This window comes from Pseudorca crassidens, chromosome 6 (assembly GCF_039906515.1).
Source record: "Pseudorca crassidens isolate mPseCra1 chromosome 6, mPseCra1.hap1, whole genome shotgun sequence".
Classification (NCBI taxonomy): Eukaryota; Metazoa; Chordata; class Mammalia; order Artiodactyla; family Delphinidae; genus Pseudorca; species Pseudorca crassidens.
Window position 1 is genome coordinate 46,053,049 of NC_090301.1, and position 24,604 is coordinate 46,077,652.

The 24,604-nt window shown below is 35.7% G+C and overlaps 1 long non-coding RNA gene across 1 annotated transcript in view; it reads right to left on the bottom strand.

Moving 5' to 3' along the window:
- Window positions 1–265: 265 nt before the first annotated feature.
- Window positions 266–24,604, bottom strand: part of LOC137226427 (uncharacterized) — a 217,929-nt gene continuing 193,590 nt past the window's right edge. The window contains exons 2-3 of the long non-coding RNA XR_010944351.1: window positions 1,802–1,874; window positions 266–390 (exon numbers count right to left, since the gene is read on the bottom strand). This is a non-coding gene — a long non-coding RNA (uncharacterized lncRNA). The remainder of the gene's footprint in view (window positions 391–1,801; window positions 1,875–24,604) is intronic.

Here is a 24,604-nt window from a genome sequence, read left to right on the forward strand (position 1 = left end):
GAGGCTCAACAGCAGGGTACGTGAGATGGAGTCTGGGTAGGACCAGAAGAGGCACAAATAAACTGCATGAGCAGATGGCCAGAATTCCCATATCATGCACTGTATTTACACAGAGTCCTTTCTTTTGTTATAACCTATAGCCATAAGGGGGTTCTGTATAACCAGCTAAAGGAGGATGAAAAAGCCCAAACTTGATTCACATATACGTTTTCTTGCATCCATGCAAGCCAAAAATGGATGGCAACTGCGTTATAGTCACATGGTGACCTTGATGGACAGTAGAAAGAGTTGTAGTGTATCTGGTCATCCACTTAGTATAGAAGAAGTGATTTGAGGTGAATATGTAAATTTGTGGGCAGTCATCAATGGCCTGGCTGTTTTGTGAGTGGTCTGGAAGAAAAGGGAATGGAAAATTAGGGACAAAGAATTCTTGGGTAGAAGTGTGTGGTTGTAGACAAAGAGTGTGAAGATTTCTATATCACATATTAACATTTACCAGAACATATTCATTGTGAAAGAGGCACTGAATAACCAAATAAACCAGAAAGCTTGGCCAGTTGATGTTACCCAAACTTCATCCATCAGTCACCATGGAACTGGCACAATCAGTACGTGTACAGACTGACCACATTGACAGAGGTTGATGGTACACATGGGCTTAACAGCATGGGCTCCTACTTACAAAAGCTGATTTAACTAAGGTGACTCTGAATGCCGAATCTTCCAGTAACAGAAACCAGCACTGAGCCCTAAATATGGCACCATTCCTCGCATAGACCAACTTGGTTACTTGGGTGCAAGTCAGTTACATAAGTCTCCTTTCATCTTGGAAAGGCCAGTGATTTGTTCTAACGAGAATAGTTACAACTCCCTAATATGAACGTGCCTTTTCTGTCCACAGTGTCAGCAAGCACTACTAACCATGAGTGATTACATGATGTCTGATCTACAGACTTGGAATCTCACAGAAAATATCATTTGACCAAAGGACCCACATCATAAAACAAAAGCAATATAGGAATGAGCCCATGACCATGGGATCCTCTATTCATATTGTATCCTGCACCAGAGGCAGACAGACTCATAGAAGGCACAGTTGAAGTACCAGTTAAGAGGCAATATTCTTCAGAGATGGAGTGTCATCCTTCATTTAGCAGTGATTTGAGAATCAAAACAATTACACAGCATACTCTAGATTAACATGACTTTAGTGTTCCATTATCTTCACCAATTTAACTTTACAATTCCAGAAAACATTTGTCCAGGAAGATAAAAAGGTAAGTTACTTTACTGTTTATATCAGGAATTTCCTGAAAGATCCATAAACTCTCCAATAGAAAAGCAACAAACAACAATTTACACTCCAAGACTCTTTGGACTCCTTGCCTCAGTATCTTTACCCTCCTATGTCCACCAATGTTAGACTATTATGTCACGATCCTTACCCAATCCTAACCAAGTCTCTATGTTTGAAAGACCTGCCTTAGAAGGAACTTCAAAATCTCAGTATCTAGTCTTTGTACTTCCTTCCCTGATATGATACTAAGATTTTATTAAGGTAGTATTCTTCTTTACTATGATAAGCAATAATCTCAGCTTTACTTTTCAATAGGTTGTCCCATTGGTATTCTGGGAGCTGGCAATCAACAGATGTTTGTACAGAAGCTTCGAATTTACTTCATAATGAAATTGAGGTATACACTATATATAAATTTCTTACATTTTCTTTAAATATTTTTCTTCCTATTCTATTGTTATGCATGTGTTAGGTATAAAATGTATAGATAAATGAATCTCATACCTCCAGTGTTTGTGCAGATGCAGGATCTGAATTTGCCAGCTTCCTTGTCAAACATTATTTGCTCCAAGAAGTGCTATTGAGATAAAAACCTTTGGTTATATTTACAATGGCACATCTAAAGCAATCTGAACACATGCAGAAAATAATCATAAATAACAGATGCCAGATACAGATTTTCTAGGAATAGTGCTAGAATGCATGTATAACTGCCTAATAACTTTGCTGTTTAAGGATGAATAGTTTTCTTTAGAGATGTACAGGGACTTCACAATTTCTATGTATTAATTTTAATAAGAATAGGTGACAAAAGTGTTATGAATTTGGTACATTAGCCATGAAAAATTCCAGGGATGGCCATTCTCTTCATATGATTTGAGGTCCTTTCTGCTAGACCATTCATTTATGCATTGCTGCGACTGGGCTTTGTAAATCTGAGAAAGTCCTGAGAGATATGATATTCCATTCTATTGGCAGATTTCTCTCAGTAGTGAGGAATGAAGAACTAATTGGTAAATGGTTCTGATAAATGACCTTTATCTAGACATTCTTTTTTATTCTTCTTTTTCTAACCTAGGAAGAGAAATATTTTATTAAAGTTGAATAAAACTTTTTTTATTGCTAATGTAAATAAAAAAGAACACCTCAATTACCAAGATTACAAAAATAGTGCGTATAAATCCATTGATATAGTAATTTTCAAAAGGAAAAAATATGTTTTATATATGATGAGTCAGGTAAATCTAAAATCAAAATAACACAAAGCAAATGTGTTGTATTTTTCCTCCTGCTATTATACAAGAATATATTAAATTTAAAAATATAAAGAAAAGAAATACCTAGGACAGAGGTATTATGCTTTTCTATGATAAGCTGTTATATTTGTCAGTTAATAGTCTAAGCCAGTTGTTCTCAAAGCCTGACCCCTGCATCAGCAACTTCAACATCACTTGGGAATTTGTTTAAGACAAATTCTCAGACTCTACCACAAACTTACAGAAACAGAAATTTGGGGAATAGGGCCCAACAAACTGTGAGTTTACAAGCCCTCCAATATAACTCTAATATACACTAGCCTAGGAAGAAATTTAAGTTTATGTTGTGCAAACACAGACCAATCAGTAACTATTTGGTAACTATTATTTGCCCAGAGAGTAAAAACAATAAAGGTATGTATTTGGAAATAAGAAAGCGGTGTATTAAAATATAAACCTAAGTAGTGCTATACTGGGCACCTCAGTTCCCTCATCTTTTTTTTTTTTTAATATCTTTATTGGAGTATAATTGCTTTACAATGGTAGTTCCCTCATATTAAATATGTATGGAACTAAATAATCTCTCAGTTTCCTTCCATTTCTAAGAATCTGTAATCATTTGACTGAAGTAATAACCTAAATAAAATGTTATTGTAAGCATAATTAATGAAAAAAAATGTCTATAGCTTAACATGAAATGACGACTCTTTGTGGGGAGAGGTTTAATCAAGAGCTGAAGAAAGGGTAAAATTTGCATACTCTTAGAAAAGAGGGGCACATTCCAGGTGGGACAAATGCCTTGAGCAAACCCATGGCAGAGGCAAGGAGCAAACATCCAGTGCCCAGGCAGAGAGTGAGTTGGGACATGGTGGGAACTAGGGGAGGGAAATCTCCAGGCCCTCATAGCAGGCTAAGAAGTGGGCATGTGTTTCAGAAGCCCATGAGGTTTACAAGCATAGGAGTGTCATGGGATAGCAGTGTTTTGTTGTTGTTTTTGTTGTTATTGCTTAACTCTAATAGATATGGTTGATTGATGCAAGAGAAATGGTAGGAATCTGTTAAAGGAAGTTGGTGGCAGATAAAAAAGCCCAAACTACAGTGATTTTAATGAGAAATGAGAAGTGGAAAAGCAAAGAAAGGACCTAAGGATTTTGATTGTGGGCCTATAGGAAAGGGAAGACTCAATTGTTGTGCCAGTGGTCCTCTGGGCTCCTGTTGGTTGTTTGATTTATTTGTTACTCTGAAAGTCAAATTTATGTGATGTGAAACACAAGTGGAAAAAATCTAGCATATAAACCATACAAAATTGTTGTATGAATAATTTTTATACTGTAGTGATTTTGGAAAGTGTAATATATACATAGCTATTATGTCATTGATTATGTACTTTTATAACCATCAGAATAGCTAAATGTACTGATACTGGAGTCAGATTTATAAATTCAACTCCCAGCTTAGTCACTAGCTCCTATATGATCTTAGGCAAATTACTTCATCCTTCTTAGTCTCATTTTCTGTTTCTAAATTTTTTAACGTAATAATAATGCCTATGTCACTGGGTTAGTGTGAGGATTAAATAAGGAAATCGATGTAAAATTTAACAAAGAGCCTGGCACATGGTAAACATTCAATAAATGTAAACAAGTATCATTGAATTAAAAAAAAACAAATCAAACTGTAATTAATAATTTCTTACTGGATTAATAAAAAAACATGTATAAAAAAAAACTTATGTGTAAAACTTTGCATGAAACATTATTGATATCTATAATTCATCTAGAAAACTTAAAAGATGTATGTTGAATGTGTAGTGATCTATAGACATATGAACATGGATGAAATCTGTTTTGCGAAAATTAATTTATCTTTAGTTAATAATTATTGGAAAATATTCTCCAATCACTTTAGTTATAATTCATAATTTTTGCTTCTTAGACAGCTTTAATTTTTCTGAAAGTATGTCCTAATGCATTATGTATTTTTAGATAATTGACTTACATCATTTAAAATATTTAGTTTGACCTAACTGAATGTTTATACTCTTAGTTTTATTATTTAGAATCAATAAATAACTGCACTGATACAGATTTAAAATGTTGTTCCAAGAACATTTCTGACATTTTCATATTTTATTCTTAAATAACAGTGACCTATTCATTAATTTACATCATTACCTCAACAAATAGATTAATTCCTGATTTTATTTCCATTAATACACCTTTTAAAATAGAGGGTACAGCAGATAGATGTTACTGACTTTCTCAATGAAGATGATGTCATTCTATTAACTTAATTTTATTTCTCCATGGAAGAGACTGTTCCTTGTGCCTTTCTAGTACATTGTCAGCTGGTGGTTTTTCTGGTCTTATATAATAAATCTATTTTAACATGCTCACTTTTCTGAGCCTTCTGCCTGCTTTCTCAGTGCTCTGCATAAGTAGTTCTGATGCTTCTGCCTCATTTACTTGGTGCTTTTAAGCTTCAAGGAACAATTTCTTGAAACATATTATGCCTACCTCCAGTATTCTTAATGCATTTTTTTTTTTTTTTTTTTTTTTTTTGTGGTACGCGGGCCTCTCACTGTTGTGGCCTCTCCTGTTGCGGAGCACAGGCTCCGGACGCGCAGGCTCAGTGGCCATGGCTCACGGGCCCAGCCACTCCGCGGCATGTGGGATCTTCCTGGACTGGTGCACGAACCCCTGTCCCCTGCATTGGCAGGCGGACTCTCAACCACTGTGCCACCAGGGAAGCCCTCATGCATTTTTAAATGTTAAATGATGCATGAGTGTTCCTGTATGAACAAACAATTTCCTATCAGCCTTTGTTTCACCTTCCCTGGTCTAACATCCTCAAAATCCATTTTCTAGCATGTTCTTCAGATTCCTGCCAGTACATATGAGCCTGGACCTGTAGGTCCTTTGTTGTATAATCTTCTTTCCATTGCAGGAACTACACTTTTCCACTTGAGTTCTGGTGAGACTTGACCTTACTTATTGGTCTAGAAGCAATAAGTGGAGGTGGAGACACATCAAAGGAAGCCACAAATCATTTTTCAAGGCATTAACTTCAGTGAGGCCTTTCCATAACCTCCAAGTAGCATGAGGCTGTGTTCCTCTAACAAGGATGGAATCTCCACAGCCTGCTTTAAGTGTCCAGGGATACCTAGGCATTTAAAGATCTCTGGCAGCTCCACCCAAATACCCTGGCTTCAAGGTCTCATCCTTTCCTTATCAGGGCTCAGGTTTCAACATGAGAGACCTGTTATGGCTATAAGTTAAGCTTCCTATGAGGTAAATCCTCTTAAAATTAAGACTGATTTTCAACACACACTTACCTCCAGCTATGGAAGATAAGGATTTTCTAAAGTGCTGCCAAGGACATTTTCTGGGTTTCGTACTGTACTCTAAATTATTTGATTTGCTAATATATGTCTTTTACTTACTTTCTTGGGACTTCTGTGATGTTAATAATCACCAACAACACAATCTCTATAACAAACCATCGTAGTCATTCTTTCAAGCACTAGGGCTATTACATAAACCGCTGCTAACCTTCCACCTGTGTTATATCCTAATCCATGCTAGTAATTGCGTTGTACAGAATGCTATGGATTATTATCACCTCCGTTACCACCAGCAAGGGGGTCTTCACTGACATCTGGGCAGCAAGTGATCTAATTCCAGAATCCCATCTTTCACCCTGAGTTCCCTAGATGTGCACTCCAAGAAAAATACTTGATTGCAAGTTAACTATAGAAAGGATCAGTAAAGGAGTGGGAAGTAAAATAAGGATGAAAATAAAAGTATTAAAATGTGCTTTAATTAGCCAGGTTACCATTGAAGGTAACTGGAGCTCAGTTTTGAGGGACACCTCTGCTACATGCCCGAGTTGTCTGATCCAAGATTCAAGAGAGCTAGGACATTTATCCTTCAATTCACTTCTGTCAATGAATGAGTGACAATCACTAAGGACCTAGTCTAAGTCAGTTTCCGCCTTTAAAGTGTATGGGTCTAAAAAGAGTTCTCAGACAGAAAGAAGGACATCATTGACATATAAAGGAATTGTGGGTTCCAAAGGGATATGAATGGAGCTCCAATAGTGTATACTATACTGGCTGTGTGAAGTTAGAGTAATTTGCAATCTGGAGATCAGTCATCTGGTTTGACACATCCTAAATTAGCAAAAGCTTCCTAAGGATCCCAGAGAAAACGTTGACTTTAGTGTTGGTTACTAGAAAAAAAAGAGTATGACAATCCACAGCCAGGTTACTTTTAAAGAAGTAGAGATCTCAGAGTGGGTGGCACTGGCTCCACGGAACATTTTGGAAAATCTGTGGAGTCTTTTCAGTTAACACAAATGATATGAGGCCTAACCTTATCACTTAGTCATTCCGTAGCAGGGATATAAGTTTCAATGCTCAAGATATTCCCACAAAATTATTTTCTGTTTTCCCACAGGACTTTCAAATGTAGATGAAACATGAATAATCAGAGAAAATAATTCTGTAACTTAATTTTAGATGCAAACACAAAGCAGTTTTTAACATTTTTCAATTTTCTAGAAATCTAGTTACTCTATATATTGAGAGTAGCTTGTTATTTATTTTATTCAAAACTTTTCTAATTTTATTGTTTTGGAAAATTAAATCAATGCTGCTCCGAGAGACTGAGTCAACGTAACAAAAATCTATATCAGTCTGTATTTTAAAGTTTTACATTCACAATTACTTTTATTTATACATATTAACTATTTATTTTAAAATGTTAAGACCTTTGAAAAGTCAACACTTCTCAGTTGAATATTGCCTTGTTTGTCTCAAATCCAAACTTATTCATCATAAGTACAGGACATTTGACAAATGTAATATGTCATCTCACGTACTACTGTCACCTAAGATTTATATTCTGAAATATATATTATTTTATTATATAAATTGCATTAAGATTAGGGTATATATAAATATTTTTGTTTTCAATTTTATCTTATATATTTATAAAAATAGTTTTTAGTGCTCCTTCTACCATCCAGAAATGACATTAATGTCTTGGGGTTAAAAATTATTGCTCTAAAAGGTTGCCCATCAGTTTTACTTGTGATACTTTTAAAAAATGCACAGGACCAGGTTCCATTTCCCACAGATTCTGATTTATAATTTCTGGGTTGTGACCTGGGGGAATATGATTGGAATAATTGCTAAGGTAGCTTCAACTATAGTATGATATATAAAATTATTGCCAACAATTTAGGCAAAAGGAAAATTCAAAGCTTTTTGTTCTCTCTAAAATTAGTTTGTATATAAAATCAGAACCCTCATATTTTCAATGAACCAAAAATAGAACCAACTACTTCATTGTAATTACTTACCAAAAAAAAATAAAATAATATCTACAAACATTTATAAGATATGCTTCTTGAGGACAGAACAGTTTATGTATTATTGAAGTTATATCACTAAGCAAAATAGCTTAATTACTTAAATTGGTCACTTTAAAACTAGATGAAATGAAATGATTTTAGAATTATAAAGAGAAGTAAATTTGTTTTAAAAAATGAACTACATGATATTTACCTTACTAAAAAAAAAAAAAAGGATTGGTTTCTATCATTACTGTGTAGTAGTAAAAGAATACCATAAGATGGTTCAAAAGTTCAATCTGAATAAACATTTAAGATGCTTGATTCTTGGTTGACTCTCAGCCACCAAACCTTTCAAGCCTGAAAAAGTCAACTGGAATTCTTATAAAAACAGTTGTCTAAGGATATTCTTGGCACTTTTTTCTTTTTTGTTTATTTTTTTACCTCAATTCTGGTGGGCCAGGAAAAAAAAAGGAGATGCACAGTTTTCTTTTAACATCATAATTCTGCTATGTTTTTCTTACCAAGTCAAGTTCAAAAACAGAAAATAATTTTAAGTTAAAAGTTAAAAACCCACATGCAAAAATCAGGAAATATTCTGGCTCTATGTACTCAAAGTTAACTTTCATTCCTCCTTTATTGCTTCTAATTTCCCATCCCCTCCCCACAGCATTTCTAGAAGCAGTGCCTTGCTTTTCCCACTACTTGAACCCAAAAATAGAAAGAGAAGGGTCAGAATATTATCAGTTTAATACTTTTCCTAAATATCACTGAGTGCAATGTTCTGATCAGAAGTGTACCCTCTGATTCTAACTCTGTAATAAGTCCTAGATCATACTTCCAATCGTCTAAAATAATAATGAAAATATAATAATGCTAATAATACTAATTGTTAATATTTATAAGTTCTTGTTAGTGCCAGGAGCTTTTCTAAGTGCTTCACATATTAAAAATAGTTAAATTTTAAAAACCTTAAGAGTTTGGTATTTTTATTCCTCTTTTACAGATGAAACACACACACACACACACACATGCACAAATGAGATCTGTTTAGAGAATCTCATCAAAGATCACTTTACATTCTAACCATTTCAAATTATTTGCACATCCTTTAAAGTATGATACATTTTTTGAGGAGGCCTTGTCCAAGAGCATTGCAAAAGATGTTCCCTGTGCCTAGAATGCCTTCTCCTCAACCCCTCAGCACCCAGCCAATTCCAATTCAGGCATCATTTTATTGATCTCGTATCCCTCTCAGATTCATTTAGGTGCTTATTCTTTGTTATCCAACAGTACTTTAAAGATGTCTGTATCATATTTTCTTCAAATGATCAGTGAACTCCAAGGCAGCAATTTCAACGTTTATCAATGCATTACTAGGCACTGAATAGAACTTTTTATGGTAATGGAAATGTTCTGTATCTTTGCTCACCGATACAATATCCCTAGCCACATGTAGCCACTGAGCACTTGAATTGTGGCTCATGTGGCTAGAGAACTGAATTCTTAATTTTATTTATTTATTGACTAATTTAAATTTAAATAGCTACATAGGACAGTGTAGCTCTAGCATACAGCTGACACTCTGTACAGGTGCACAGAGAATGTCAAAAAAATGAATGTGTGAATGAAGGAATAAATTAATAAACTGAAATGACTCCAAGCCATTTGAGTAAAGAATGGAGATAGGAAAAAAACTAGAGGTAGGAAGATACGTTAGAAAGTTACCTCAGACTTTTTGTCCATCTATGCCACTTATACTCAGTCATAAACATCAGTCTTGTGGTAGAAGAGATGATGAAAACAAATGTGAAGTTAAACTCATGATAGCAGCACAGTTTCACCATTAAGATTATTTGACTTTAAAAGTGACTTCAGGAGCTTCCCTGGTGGTGCAGTGGTTGAGAGTCTGCCTGCCGATACAGGGGACACAGGTTTGTGCCCTGGTCTGGGAAGATCCCACATGCCGCAGAGCGGCTGGGCCCATGAGCCATGGCCGCTGAGTCTGCGTGTCTGGAGCCTGTGCTCCACAATGGGAGATGCTGCAACAGTGAGAGGCCCGCGTACCACAAAAAAAAAAAAAAAAAAAAAAAAAAAGTGACTTCAGGTCAGGAAAAAAAGAGACAAGTATGGCTTTCTATATTTGCTACCATCAGTATTCAGGCTTGCATATTTGTATAAATTATTTCTGTTAGAACTTCAGATCATTATTTCAAAGTTTCTTTCCCATAGCATACTGACTTTTAATACATCACATATTTATACCATCTCATGCATTCACTCCTGTTAAAAATGATCTTCTCTAGCATAACCATCTATAAAATATTTTAAATATTCAAGCATTTAAGGAAGTAGAGTCTTGTTTGGCATTTTTATTAACATAAAATTCCTATAAGTATTATCAATATTACTCTTAATCATCAGCATTTGAGTATATACTTTATCATAGAAGTAATAATGCATATTGAAAATAAATCTTCAACATGACAGTTTTAAAACATACTCTATTCCTTAATTATTTTTTGCTTGCCAATAATTATTTCTTTGCTTAGCTGCTTAGAATATCCTAATTAGAAGATTAAAAGCCTTACCTTTGGAAAAAGAAGATAAAAAGTTAATCACAGGAATTTTGATTATACAAATGAAATGCAACATAATTATAACTCTTTTTTATAGTTTACCATCACCCCATATGTTTGTGTATATTAATCTTCCATTTTCAATTCCATTTATAGTGTTTATTGATTCTATGTAGTATCTTTACTCCTACTCCATGGTACATTGCTACAAATCATTAATCTCAAGCCAATTTCAACTCATCAGGTATAAAGCATGAAAAATAAGCTTTTAAACATTTTACTTCAAAGAATAACACAGGTGTTTTTGTGGCATTTAACATAATGTATTCATACCTTAGCAAAAGATTCCACCCACTTATGATAAATCATATCAATAACTAAGTTGCCAGCAGCTATGTAAAAGCACATTCGTTCATTCATTTTGATGATTATTATTCAATGAAAAATGGGTGTGATGACATATGACAAGTCCTTCTGCACTGAATGATCCTTCTTCAAGGAGGAGCATTTTGTCTGATTTCATAGAAGTATGTTGGGAGACAGCTGTCAGTCACCAGTCCCTTCAAGGATTGCCTCAGAGGCAGAGATCTGCCTGGCCCAAGGTTGCATCCCTTCCAGGATGGCTCACTTCAAGTGATTGATATCAACAGGAATAGAAAGGCCCAAGCCAGGAGGGAGGATCAAGAATGGCAGAGTAGGAAGAGGTGGAGCTCACCTTCCCTCACAAACACATCAAAAAATACATCTACATGTGGAACTATTCTCACAGAAAACCAACTGGAAACTGGCAGAAAATCTGTTATACAGCCAAAGCTGCAAGAAAGATCTCCACAAACCTGGTAGGACAGGGGAAAAAAAGCATCAGAATGGGACTGGCATTCCTGGGAGGGAATCTCTGAAGGAAGGAAGGTACACATGGACAGGTCCTCACCCTGGGGAGACACCTTGCCTGCTGGGAGATCCAGTGGGATGGATAGAGAGGTTAGAGGGGCTGGAGGGGCCTGGACTCTGCCTGTGAGGAGTGTGCACATGCTGGCTTGCTAGCAACTAAGGCAGAGAGAGACTGGTGCTGGCAATTACTGCCTGACCACACTTCTAGGCAGGACAGGGCACATACTCAAGGACGAGGGAGACTTATCAAACCCAACCCTCAGGGTGTCTACTCCAACAACTGTGGGCAAATCCCACCCCCGACAGGGTTGTGACAGCCACAGAGCAAAGAGGAGGCCCTGTTCAACATACAACGCAAGCTCTGGACACCACAACACCAATCATACCACCTATCAAGGTGATAATGGCCAGCACATTCTGAGGAAAGACATGATTGGCATCTATACCAAAACCAGCCTTCACACAAAAAATACTGGACTCACATAGTCTACATTAGGATGCTCTCACATAAAAACAGCCCTTAAAAACCACAGCAGATAACTGTTACTCCTAAATTCACAGAGACAGAGAAAGATAAGTAAAATGAAAAAGCAGAGGAACTACTCCCAATTAAAAGAACAAGAGAAATCCCCTGAAAGAACAAATAATGAAACAGACTTTACCAGTCTACTAGACCCCAAGTTCAAAAAGGAGGTAATAAAAGTGCTAAAGAAATTAAGAAAGATTATTGATAGGAATGCAGATCACTTGTAACAAGGAACTAGAAACTATAAAGATGAACCAATCAAAATTAGACAGCTCGACTGCCAAGATAAAAACCAATCTAGAAACAATGAATAGCAGACTAAATAATGCAGAAGAACAAATAAGTGATCTGGAAGTTAGAATAATGGAAATCACCCAATCAGAACAACAGACAGAGAAACAAAGGAAAAAAAATGAAAGCAACATACAAGATCTATGGGATAATATAAAGTGTGCCATCCTATGCTTAATAGGGGTTCCAGAAGGAGACAAGAAACAGAAGGAGATTGAAAATGTATTTGAATTATAACAGCAAAAGGATAAACATGAAGGTGTAAAATAGGACACCAAAATCACAAAATGTGGTGGGGAGGGAGAGTAAAAAAATGTAGATCTTTTAGAATGTGTTTGAACTTATATGACTATCAGTTTAAAGCAAGCAGATATAGTTATGGGTCAACATACATGAAAACCAGGGTAACCACAAATCAAAAATATAAAAGGTTCACAAAAACCAAAAAGAAAGGAAAACAAGCATAATACAAAAGAAACCATCAAACCATAAATTGAAAAAAAAAGAAGAAATGAACAAAGAAGAACTATAAAATCAACTGGAAAAGAAGGTTTAAAATGGAAATAAATACACACCTATCAATAATTACTTTAAATGTCAATGGACTAAATTCTCTGATCAAAAGACACAGAGTGGAAAATTGAATAAAAAAACCCAAAAAAACCAGTACCTACAATATGCTGCTTATAAGACTCTCACTTCAGGGTGAAAGACACACACAGACTGCAAATGAGTGAATGGAAAAATATTTCATGCAAGTGAAATGACAAAGTGGGGGTAAGAATACTCATTATCAGACAAAATAGACTTTAAAACAAAGTCCATAAAGACAAAGAAGGACATAATATAATGATAAAGGGATCAATACAAGAAAAGGATATTATGCTCATTAACATATATGCACCCAATATAGGAGCATCTAAATATATAAAACAAATATTAACAGAGATAAAGGGAGAAATTGACAGGAATACAATGACAGTAGGAGATTCTAACACCTCACTCACATCAATGGACAGATCTTCCAGACAGAAAATCAATAAGGCAACAGAGATCTTAAATGACACAACAGATCAGCTGGACTTAATTGATATCTATACAGCACCACATCCAAAACAAAACAAACAAACAAACAAACAAACAAAAACAGAATACGCATTCTTTTTAAGCATGCATGGAATATTCTCTAGGAGAGAACACATACTAGGTCAAAAAACAAACCTCAACAAATTCAAGAGGATAGAAATTATTTCAAGGATCTTTCTGATCACAACAGTATGAACCTAGAAATCAACCACAGAAAGAAAAACAGGAAAAAAACCAAACACATGGAGACTAAACAACATGCTACTAAAAAAACCAATGGGTCAATCATGAAATCAAAGAAGAAATCAGAAAATACCTTGAGACAAATGACAATGAAAACACAACCTTAAAAAATCTATGGGATGTAGCAAAAGCAGTTCCAAGGGGGAAGTTCATGATTCAGGCCTTCCTCAAAAAACAAGAAAAACCTCAAGTAAACAACCTAACCTACCACCTAAAAGAATTAGAAGAACAACAAACAAAACCCAAAGTCAGCAGAAGGAAGGAAATAATAAATATCAGAGAGCAAATAAATAAAAGAGATAAAAAACAATAGAAAAGGTTCTTCCCTAGCCTGAACGAAGATGGCGGAGTAGAAGGACATGCTCTCACTCCCTCTTGTGAGAACACCAGAATCACAACTAGCTGCTGAACAATCATTGACAGGAAGACACTGGAATTCACCAAAAAAGATACCCCACATACAAAGACAAAGGAGAAGCCACAATGACATGGTAGGAGGGGCACAATCACAACAAAATCAAATCCCATAACTGCTGGGTGGGTGACTCACAGACTGGAGAACACTTATACCACAAAAGTCCACCCACTGGAGTGAAGGTTCTGAGCCCCACGTCAGGCTTCCCAACCTGGGGGTCTGGCAATGGGAGGAGGAATTCCTAGAGAATCCGACTTTGAAGCCTACTGGGATTTGATTGCAGGACTTCAACAGGACTGGGGGAAACAGAGACTCCACTCTTGGAGGGCACACACAAAGTAGTGTGCACATTGGGACCCAGAGGAAAGGGCAGTGAACCCAGGGTAGACTGAACCAGACCTACCTGCTAGTGTTGGAGGATCTCCTGCAGAGGCAGGGGCTGGCTGTGGCTCCCCGTGGGGACAAGAACACTGGCAGCAGAAGTTCTGGGAAGTACTCCTTGGTGTGAGCCTTCCCAGAGTCTGCCATTAGCCCCATCAAAGAGCCCAGGTAGGCTCCAGTGTTGGGTTGCCTCAGGCCAAACAACCAACAGAGAGGGAACCCAGCCCCACCCATCAGCAGTCAAGCAGATTAAAGTATTACTGAGCTCTGCCCACCAGAGCAACAGTCAACCTCTTCACACCACCAGTTCCTCCCATCAGGAAACCTGAACAAGCCTCTTAGATAGCCTCATCCACCAGAAGGCAGAAAGCAGAAGCAAGAAGAACTACAATCCTGCAGCCTGTGGAACAAAAACCACATTCAAAGAAAGATAGACAAGATGAAAAGGCAGAGAGCTATGTACCAGATGAAGGAACAAGATAAAACCCCAGAAAAACAGCTAAATGAAGTAGAGATAGGCAACCTTCCAGAAAAAGAACTCAGAATAATGATAGTGAAGATGATCCAGGACCTCGGAAAAACAATGGAGGCAAAGATCGAGAAGATGCAAGAAATGTTTAACAAAGACCTACAAGAATTAAAGAACAAACAAACAGAGATGAACAACACAGTAACTGAAATGAAAACTACACTAGAAGGAATCAATAGCAGAATAACTGAGGCAGAAGAACAGATAAGTGACCTGGAAGACAGAATGGTGGAATTCACTGCTTCAGAACAGAATAAAGAAAAAAGAATGAAAAGGAATGAAGACAGCCTAAGAGACCACCGGTACAATATTAAGCGCAACAACATTCGCATTATAGGGGTCCCAGAAGGAGAAGAGAGAGAGAAAGGACCCGAGAAAATACTTGAAGAGATTACAGTCGAAAACTTCCCTAACATGGGAAAGGAAATAGCCACCCAAGTCCAGGAAGCACAGCGAGTCCCATACAGGATAAACACAAGGAGAAACATGCTGAGACATATAGTAATCAAATTCGCAAAAATTAAAGACAAAGAAAAATTATTGAAAGCAGCAAGGGAAAAATGACAAATAACATGCAAGGGAACTCCCATAAGGTTAACAGCTGATTTCTCAGCAGAAACTCTACAAGCTAGAAGGGAGTGGTATGATATACTTAAAGTGATGAAAGGGAAGAACATACAACCAAGATAACTCTACCCGGCAAGGATCTCATTCAGATTCGATGGAGAAATGAAAAGCTTTACAGAAAAGCAAAAGCTAAGAGAATTCAGCACCACCAAACCAGCTCTACAACAAATGCTAAAGGAACTTCCCTAAGTGGGAAACATAAGAGAAGAAAAGGACCTACAAAAACAAACCCAAAACACTTAAGAAAATAGTCATAGGAACATACATATCAATAATTACCTTAAATGTGAAAGGATTAAATGTTCCAACCAAAAGACACAGGCTTGCTGAATGGATACAAAAACAAGACCCATATATATGTTGCCTATAAGAGACACAATTCAGACCTAGGGATACATACAGACTGAAAGTGAGGGGATGGAAAAAGACATTCCATGCAAATAGAAATCAAAAGAAAGCTGGAGTAGCAATTCTTATATCAGATAAAATAGACTTTAAAATAAAGAATGTTCCAAGAGACCAGGAAGGACACTGCATAATAATCAAGGGATCAATCCAAGAAGAAGATATAACAATTATAAATATATATGCACCCAGCATAGGAGCACCACAGTACGTAAGGCAACTGCTAACAGCTGTAAAAGAGGAAATCTACAGTAACACAATAATAGTGGGGGACTTTAACACCTCACTTACACCAATGGACAGATCATCCAAACAGAAAATTACTGAGGAAACACAAGCTTTAAATGACACAATAGACCAGATAGATTTAATTGATATTTATAGTACATTCCATCCAAAAACAGCAGATTACACTTTCTTCTCAAGTGCACATGGAACATTCTCCAGGATAGATCACATCTTGGGTCACAGATCAAGCCTCAGTAAATTTAAGAAAATTGAAATCATATCAAGAATCTTTTCTGACCACACTATGAGATGAATTACAGGGGAAAAAAAATAAAAAACACAAACACATGGAGGCTAAACACTACGTTACTAAATAACCAAGAGATCACTGAAGAAATTAAAGAGGAAATCAAGAAATACCTAGAGACAAATGACAATGAAAACAAGACAATCCAAAACCTATGGGATGCAGCAAAAGCAGTTCTAAGAGGGAAGTTTATAGCTATACAAGCCTACCTCAAGAAAAAACTCAAATAAACAATCTAACCTTACACGTAAAGGAACTAGAGCAAGAACAAACAACCCAAAGTTAGCAGAAGGAAAGAAATCATAAAGATCAGAGCAGAAATAAATGAAATACAAACAAAGAAAACAATAGCAAAGATCAATAAAACTAAAAGCTGAGTTTTATGAGAAGTTAAACAAAATTGATAAACCATTAACCAGACTCATCAAGAAAAAGAGGGAATCTCAAATCAATACAATTAGAAATGAAAAAGAAGTTACAACAGATACCGCAGAAATACAAAGCATCCTAAGAGACTACTACAAGCAACTCTATGCCAATAAGATGGACAACCTGGAAGAAATGGAGAACTTCTTAAAAAGGTATAACCTTCCAGGACAGGACCAGGAAGAAATAGAAAATATGAACAGACCAATCACAAGTAATGAAATTGAAACTGTGATTAAAAATCTTCCAACAAAGAAGAGTCCAGGACCAGATGGCTTCACAGGTGAATTCTATCAAACATTGAGAGAAGAGCTAACACCCATCCTTCTCAAACTCTTCCAAAAAATTGAGGAGAAAGGAATACTCCCAAGCTCATTCTATGAGGCCACCATCACCCTGATACCAAAATCAGACAAAGATACTACAAAAAAAGAAAATTATAGACCAATATCACTGATGAATATAAATGCAAAATTCCTCAACAAAATACTAGCAAACAGAATCCAACAACACATTAAAAGGATCATACACAATGATCAAGTGGGATTATCCTAGGGATGCAAGGATTCTTCAATATATGCAAATCAATCAATGTGATACACCATATGAACAAACTGAAGAATAAAAACCATATGATCATCTCAATAGATGCAGAACAAGCTTTTGACAAAATTCAACACCATTTATGATAAAACTCTCCAGAAAGTGGGCATAAAGGGAACCTACCTCAACATAATAAAGGCCATATATGACAAACCCACAGCAAACATCACTCTCAATGGTGAAAAACTGAAAGCATTTCCTCTAAGATCAGGAAAAAGACAGATGTCCACTCTCACCGCTATTATTCAACATAGTTTTAGAAGTCCTAGCCTCAGCAATCAGAGAAGTAAAAGAAACAAAAGGAATATAAATTGGAAAAGAAGAAGTAAAACTGTTTGCAGATGGCATGATACTATACATAGAGAATCCTAAAGATGCCACCAGAAAACTACTAGAGCTAATCAATGAATTCGCTAAAGTAGCAGGATACAAAATTAATGTACAGAAATCTCTTGCATTCCTATACACTAATGATGAAAAATCTGAAAGAGAAATTAAGGAAACATTCCCATTTACCATTGCAACATAAAGAATAAAATACCTAGGAATAAACCTACCTAGGGAGACAAAAGACCTGTATGCAGAAGACTATAAGACACTGATGAAAGAAATTAAAGATCATACCAACAGATGTTCTTGGATTGGAAGAATCAATATCGTGAAAATGAACATACTACCCAAAGCAATCTACAGATTCAATGCAGTCCCTATCAAATTACCAATGGCATTGTTTATGGAACTAGAACAAAAAATCTTAAAATTTGTATGGAGACACAAAAGACCCTGAATACCCAAAGCAGTCTTGAGGGAAAAAAACGGAGAAGGAGGAATCAGATTCCCTGACTTCAGACTATACTACAAAGCTACAGTAATCAAGACAATATGATACTGGCACAAAAACAGAAACATAGATCAATGGAACAAGATAGAAAGCCCAGAGGTAAACCCACGCACCTATGGTCAATTAATCTATGACAAAGGAGGCAAGGACATACAATGGAGAAAAGACAGTCTCTTCAATAAGTGGTGCTGAGAAAACTGGACAGCTACATTTAAAAGAATGAAATTAGAACACTCCCTAACACCATACACAAAAATAAACTCAAAATGGATTAGAGACTTAAATGTAAGACCAGACATTGTAAAACTCTTAGAGGAAAACATAGGAAGAACACTCTTTGACATAAACCACAGCAACATCTTTTTTGATCCACGTCCTAGAGTAATGGAAATAAAAACAAAAATAAACAAATGCGACCTAATGAAACTTCAAAGCTTTTGCACAGCAAAGGAAACCATAAACCTGATGAAAAGACCACCCTCAGAATGGGAGAAAATTTTTGCAAATGAATCAATGAACAAAGGATCAATCTCCAAAATATATAAACAGCTCATGCAGCTCAATTTTAAAAAAACAAACAACCCAATCCAAAAATGGGCAGAAGACCTAAATAGACATTTCTCTAAGAAGACATACAGATGGACAAGAAACACATGAAAAGCTGCTCAACATCACTAATTATTAGAGAAATGCAAATCAAAACTACAATGAGGTATTGACTCACACCAGTTAGAATGGGCTTCATCAGAAAATCTACAAACAACAAATGCTGGAGAGGGTGTGGAGAAAAGGGAACCCTCTTGCACTGTTGGTGGGAATGTAAACTGATACAGCCACTATGGAGAATAGTACAGAAGTTCCTTAAAAACGTAAAAATAGAATTACCATATGATCCAGCAATCCCACTACTGGGCATATACCCAGAGAAAACCACAATTCAAAAAGACACATGCACCCCAATGTTCATTGCAGCACTGTTTACAATAGCCAGGTCATGGAAGCAACCTAAATGCCCATCGATGGATGAATGGATAAAGAAGATGTGATACATATATACAATGGAATATTACTCAGCCATAAAATGGAACGAAATTGGGTCATTTGTTGAGATGTGGATGGATCTAGGGACTGTCATATAGAGTGAAGTAAGTCAGAAAGAGGAAAACAAATATTGTATATTAACGCATATATGTGGAACCTAGAAAAATGGTACAGATGAACCGGTTTGCAGGGCAGAAATTGAGACATAGATGTAGAGAACAAACATATGGACACCAATGGAGGAAAGCTGTGGAGGTTGGGGGTGGTGGTGTGATTAATTGGGCAATTGGCTTTCACATGTATACACTGATGTGTATAACATTGATGAGTAATAAGCACCTGCTGTATAAAAAAAAAGTAGAGAAAACCTATTTATTATGTTTATAGACATGTGCAATTAAAAAAAAAACCCACTCTTGTTACCTTCAAAACAAAAAAAAGACTACACATTTTCCTGTAAGCACAGTTTTAGTCATATCCAAGTTTTGGTATGTAATATTTTTATTATCATTCAGTTCAAAATATTTTCTAACTCCAATGTGATTTGTTTTTTGGGGGGTTACTTAGAAGTAGTGTATTTCATAACTTCTAGTTACTTTTCTGTTACTGATTTGTAGCTTAACTACAAGTCAAGAAACACACTTTGTATAATTTTAATACTTTGAAATTTGTTAAAATTTGCCTTAAGCACAATATGGTCAGTTTTAAAAATGTTCCAAGTGTGCTTGAAAATAATTTGTAATTAAAATTTTTGGAGTATAGTGACTATATATCTGCTTGTTGAATCAAATTTGCTGCTTATGTTATTTAAGATTTTATATCCTTACTAATTATTTTTTGGGGGGTCTACTGGTTCTGAAAGAGTTATCCTCTATCAGTTAATGACAGCAGCATGTTAAATCTCCTATTATGATAGTGAATTTGTCTTTTTTTTTCCTTGTAGCTCTGTTGCTTTATATAATTTGAAGTTAAGTGCATACAAATTTAAAACTTCCTGGCAAATTGGACTTGTTGATATGAAGTGCCCTTGTTTATTTCCAGTAACGCTTTTGCTTTCAAGTCTGCTGTATCTGTTATTATATAATTTCCTTTTGGTTTACATTTGCACAGTATATCTTTTCCAATTCTTTTACTTTCAAAATAAATGCCAAAAAAAAAAAAAAGAAAAGATCAACCAAATCAAGAACTTAGTTTTTGAAAAGATAAACAAAATTTACAAAACTCTAGGCAGGCTCACCAAGGAGAGAGGACTCAAGTAAACAAAATAAAAAATGAAATAGGAGAAACAACAACTGATACCACAGAAACATAAAAAAATCATAAGAGAATACTATGAATAGTTACGTGACAACAAATTGGACAACGTACAAGAAATGGACAAGTTTCTACAAACATAGGGCCAGCCAAAATTGAGTCAAGGAGAAACATATCAATAATTTGAACAGGCCAATCACTAGAAGTGAAATAGAATCTGTAACTTAAAAACTCCCTGAAAACAAAACACCAGGACTGGATGGTTTCACTGGGGAAATCTACCAAACATATAAGGAAGAAAATATACCTATTCTTCTCAAACAACTCCAAAATACTGAAAAGGAGGGAACACTCAAATTCATTCAATGAATCCACTACCATCCTGATACCAAAACCAGACAAAGACACACAAAGAAAGACAATTACAGGCCAATATGTTTGATAAATATAGATGCAAAAATCCTTAACAAAATATTGACAAACTGAATTCAACAATACATAAAAAGGATCATACACCATGATCAAGTTGGATTCATTCCAGGGTTGCAAGAATGGTTCAGTATACACAAATCAATCAATGCAATACACCACATTAACAAAAGGAAAAACAAAAACCACATCATCATCTCAATAGATGCAGAAAAAGCATTTGACAAAATTCAACATCCATTCATGATTAAAACTTTCACCAAAGTGGGTATAGAGGGAACATATTTCAACATAACAAAAGCCATTTACGGCAAACCCACAGACAATACTCAACAGTGAAAAGCTGAAAGCTTTCCTACTAAATTCAGGAACAAGACAAGGATGCCCACTCTTACCACTTCTATTCAACATAGTATTGGAGGTCCTAGCCACAACAATCAAACAAGAAGAAGAAATAAAATATATCCAAATTGGAAAGGTTGAGGCAAAACTGTCACTATTTGCAGATAACATGGTACTCTATATAGAGAACCCTATAGACTCCATACAAAAACTGTTAGAATAAATGAATTCAGCAAGTTAGAAGAATACAAGATTAATACACAGAAATCTGTTGCATTTCTTTACACTAACAATGAAATATCAGAAAAAGAAAGTTTAAAAAAATCCCATTTAAAATTGTGTCCAAAAAATAGCTAGGAATAAACGTAACAAAGGAGGTGAAAGACTTATATGCTAAGTACTAAAAAACATTGATAAAGGAAATCAAAGATGATTCAAGAAATGGAAAGATGTCCCATGCTCTTGGATTGGAAGAATTAATATAGTTAAAATGGCCATACTACCCAAAGCAGTCTACACATCTAATGCAATCGCTATCAAAATACCTATGACACTTTTCACAGAACTAGAACAAATAATCCTAAAATTTATATGATACCATGAAAGACTCAGATTTGCCAACACAATCCTGAGGAAAAAGAACAAAGCTGAAGGCATAACCCACCCAGTTTTTAGACTATACTACAAAGTCATGGTAATCAAAATAGTGTGGCATTGGCACAAAAACAGACATATAGATCAGTGGGACAGAATAGAGAGCCTAGAAATAAACCCACACACCGATAGTCAATTAATCTATTAAAAAGGAGGCAAGAATATACAGTGAAGAAAAGACAGTCTCTTTAACAACTGATGTGAAAGCTAGACAGCTACACATAAATCAATGAAATTAGGACACTTCCTCACACCATATACAAAAAAAAAAAACCCAAAAAAACTCAAAATGATTTAAAGAACTAAATATGATATGATACCATAAAACTCCAAGAGGAGAACATAGGTGAAACAGTCTCAGGCATAAATTATAGCAGTAATTTCTTAGATCAGTATCCCAAAGCCAAAGAAATAAAAGCAAAAAATAAACAAATGAGACCTAATCAATCAATAAAAGCTTTTGCACAGAAAAGGAAACACTAAACAAAACGAAAAGACAACCCATGGAATGGGAGAAAATATTTGCAAATGACGTGACCAACAAGGGGTTTAAATCCAAAATATATAAACAGCTGATACAGCTCAATATCAAAAAAACAAACAACCCAATCAAAAACTGGGCAGAAGACCTAAATAGACATTTCTCCAAAGAAGACATACAAATGACCAACAGGAACATGAAAAGATATGCTCAACATTGTTATTAGAGAAAGGGCAAATCAAAACCATAATGAGGTATCACCTCACACCATTCAGAATGGCCATCATCAAAAAGTCTACAAATAATAAATTCTGGAGAGGGTGTGGAGAAAGGGGAACCCTCCTTCAATGTTGGTGGCAATGTAAATTGGTGCAGCCACTGGAAAACAGTATTTAGGTTCCTTAAAAAACTAAAAATGGAGCTACCATATGATCCTCAATCCCACTTTTGGGCACATATCTAGAAGAGATGAAAACTCTAATTTGGAAAGATAAATTCACCTTGATATTCATAGCAGCACTATTTACAATAGCCAAGACATGGAAACAAGCCACGTGCCCATCAACAGATAATTGGCTTACGAAGATGTGGTACATATACACAATGAATATTACTCAGCCATAAAAAGAATGAATTATTGCCATCTACAGCCACATGGGTGGATGCAGAAAATACCACACTAAGTGAAGTAAATCAGACAGAGAAAGACAAATATTATATGATATCACTTATATATGGAATCTAAAAAATAATACAAATGAATTGACAGACAAAACAGAAACAGATTCACAGACATAGAAAACAAACCTATGGTTACCAAAGGGGAAAGGGAGGTGGGGGGAATAAATTAGGGGTACGGGCTTATGGGCTTAACAGATACAAACTACTACACATAAAATTGATAGGCAATAGGGATTTACAGTATAGCACAGGGAGCAAAGAAGGGTAATGGTCATTTAATAAAAAGAATTTTGATTTTTTGAGAAATCACTAGTAAGAAATTTTTTTAAATAAAGAAATGTTTAAAGCTTTATTTCTGGATGTTTTCTGCCATTTGTCTGCCTCATTCTCTATATTTTTTGACATTCATATGCCTTCTGATCATGTCTTTTTATTCTCGTCAGATTTAATGACTAGTTTGCATTTTTTTCCCTCTCCCCATTCCACCATAATTGTGCAGGATTTAAAAATACACAGATGGACCCTTCAATGCCCTTCTTCTCAATTCATGGATGGCTCCACATCCAGTGACCCACAACTCTTGAGCAACTCACTCATGCAGTCACACACTTGGAATCCTCATTACTTGACATATCTCCACCACTGATGATCATTTAAGCTCAGAAAATTTTCTGTGTCTACAACTTCTTATCTTTTCAATAATCTTAGTATTTCCCAGGGTATGTGTTCTTCAACTCTATTGAGCCCCTTAGTCTTGTGTTCCCCTCTTTAATTTCCTCAGCCCATTCTTTTTTCACTTCATTTTTCTTTGTTACTCTGTTCAGATTCCTCTGAAAAATACTTCAATTGTTTTCAATTCTCTCAATTTCTTTTTTCATTACATCCATCTAGCATGTGTCCTGCCTTTTTGTGATTATGCCAAAAGTGATGTATATGTTGGAGAAAAATAGAGTAAACATGCACATTTATACAAATATAAAATAATTTCCAACTTTAATTTATCCTTCATTGCTTTCTTGCAATTTTTTTCTGTTTTCTTGGTCAGCTATCTTCTCCATTCTCTTCAATGAATGTATTAAACATTTTTCAAACCTTTACCTTTATTTCCTCAAAATGTTCAGTCAAAGTCTTCTCCAGAACAGAGAAAATAGGACTCCCTTCACTTCCTGACATCACCTCACATATATCTCTATGATTATCCCATTTTCCTTCCTGCCCATCATTCCACAAAATTCCATATATTTATTTATTTATTTTATTTTTGGCTGTGTTGGGTCTTTGTTGCTGTGCGCAAGCTTTCTCTAGTTGTGGCAAGCAGGGGCTACTCTTTGTTGTGGTGTGCAGGCTTCTCACTGTGGTGGCTTCTTGTTCTGGAGCACAGGCTCTAGGAGAGTGGGCTTCAGTAGTTGCGGCACACGGGCTCAGTAGTTGTGGCT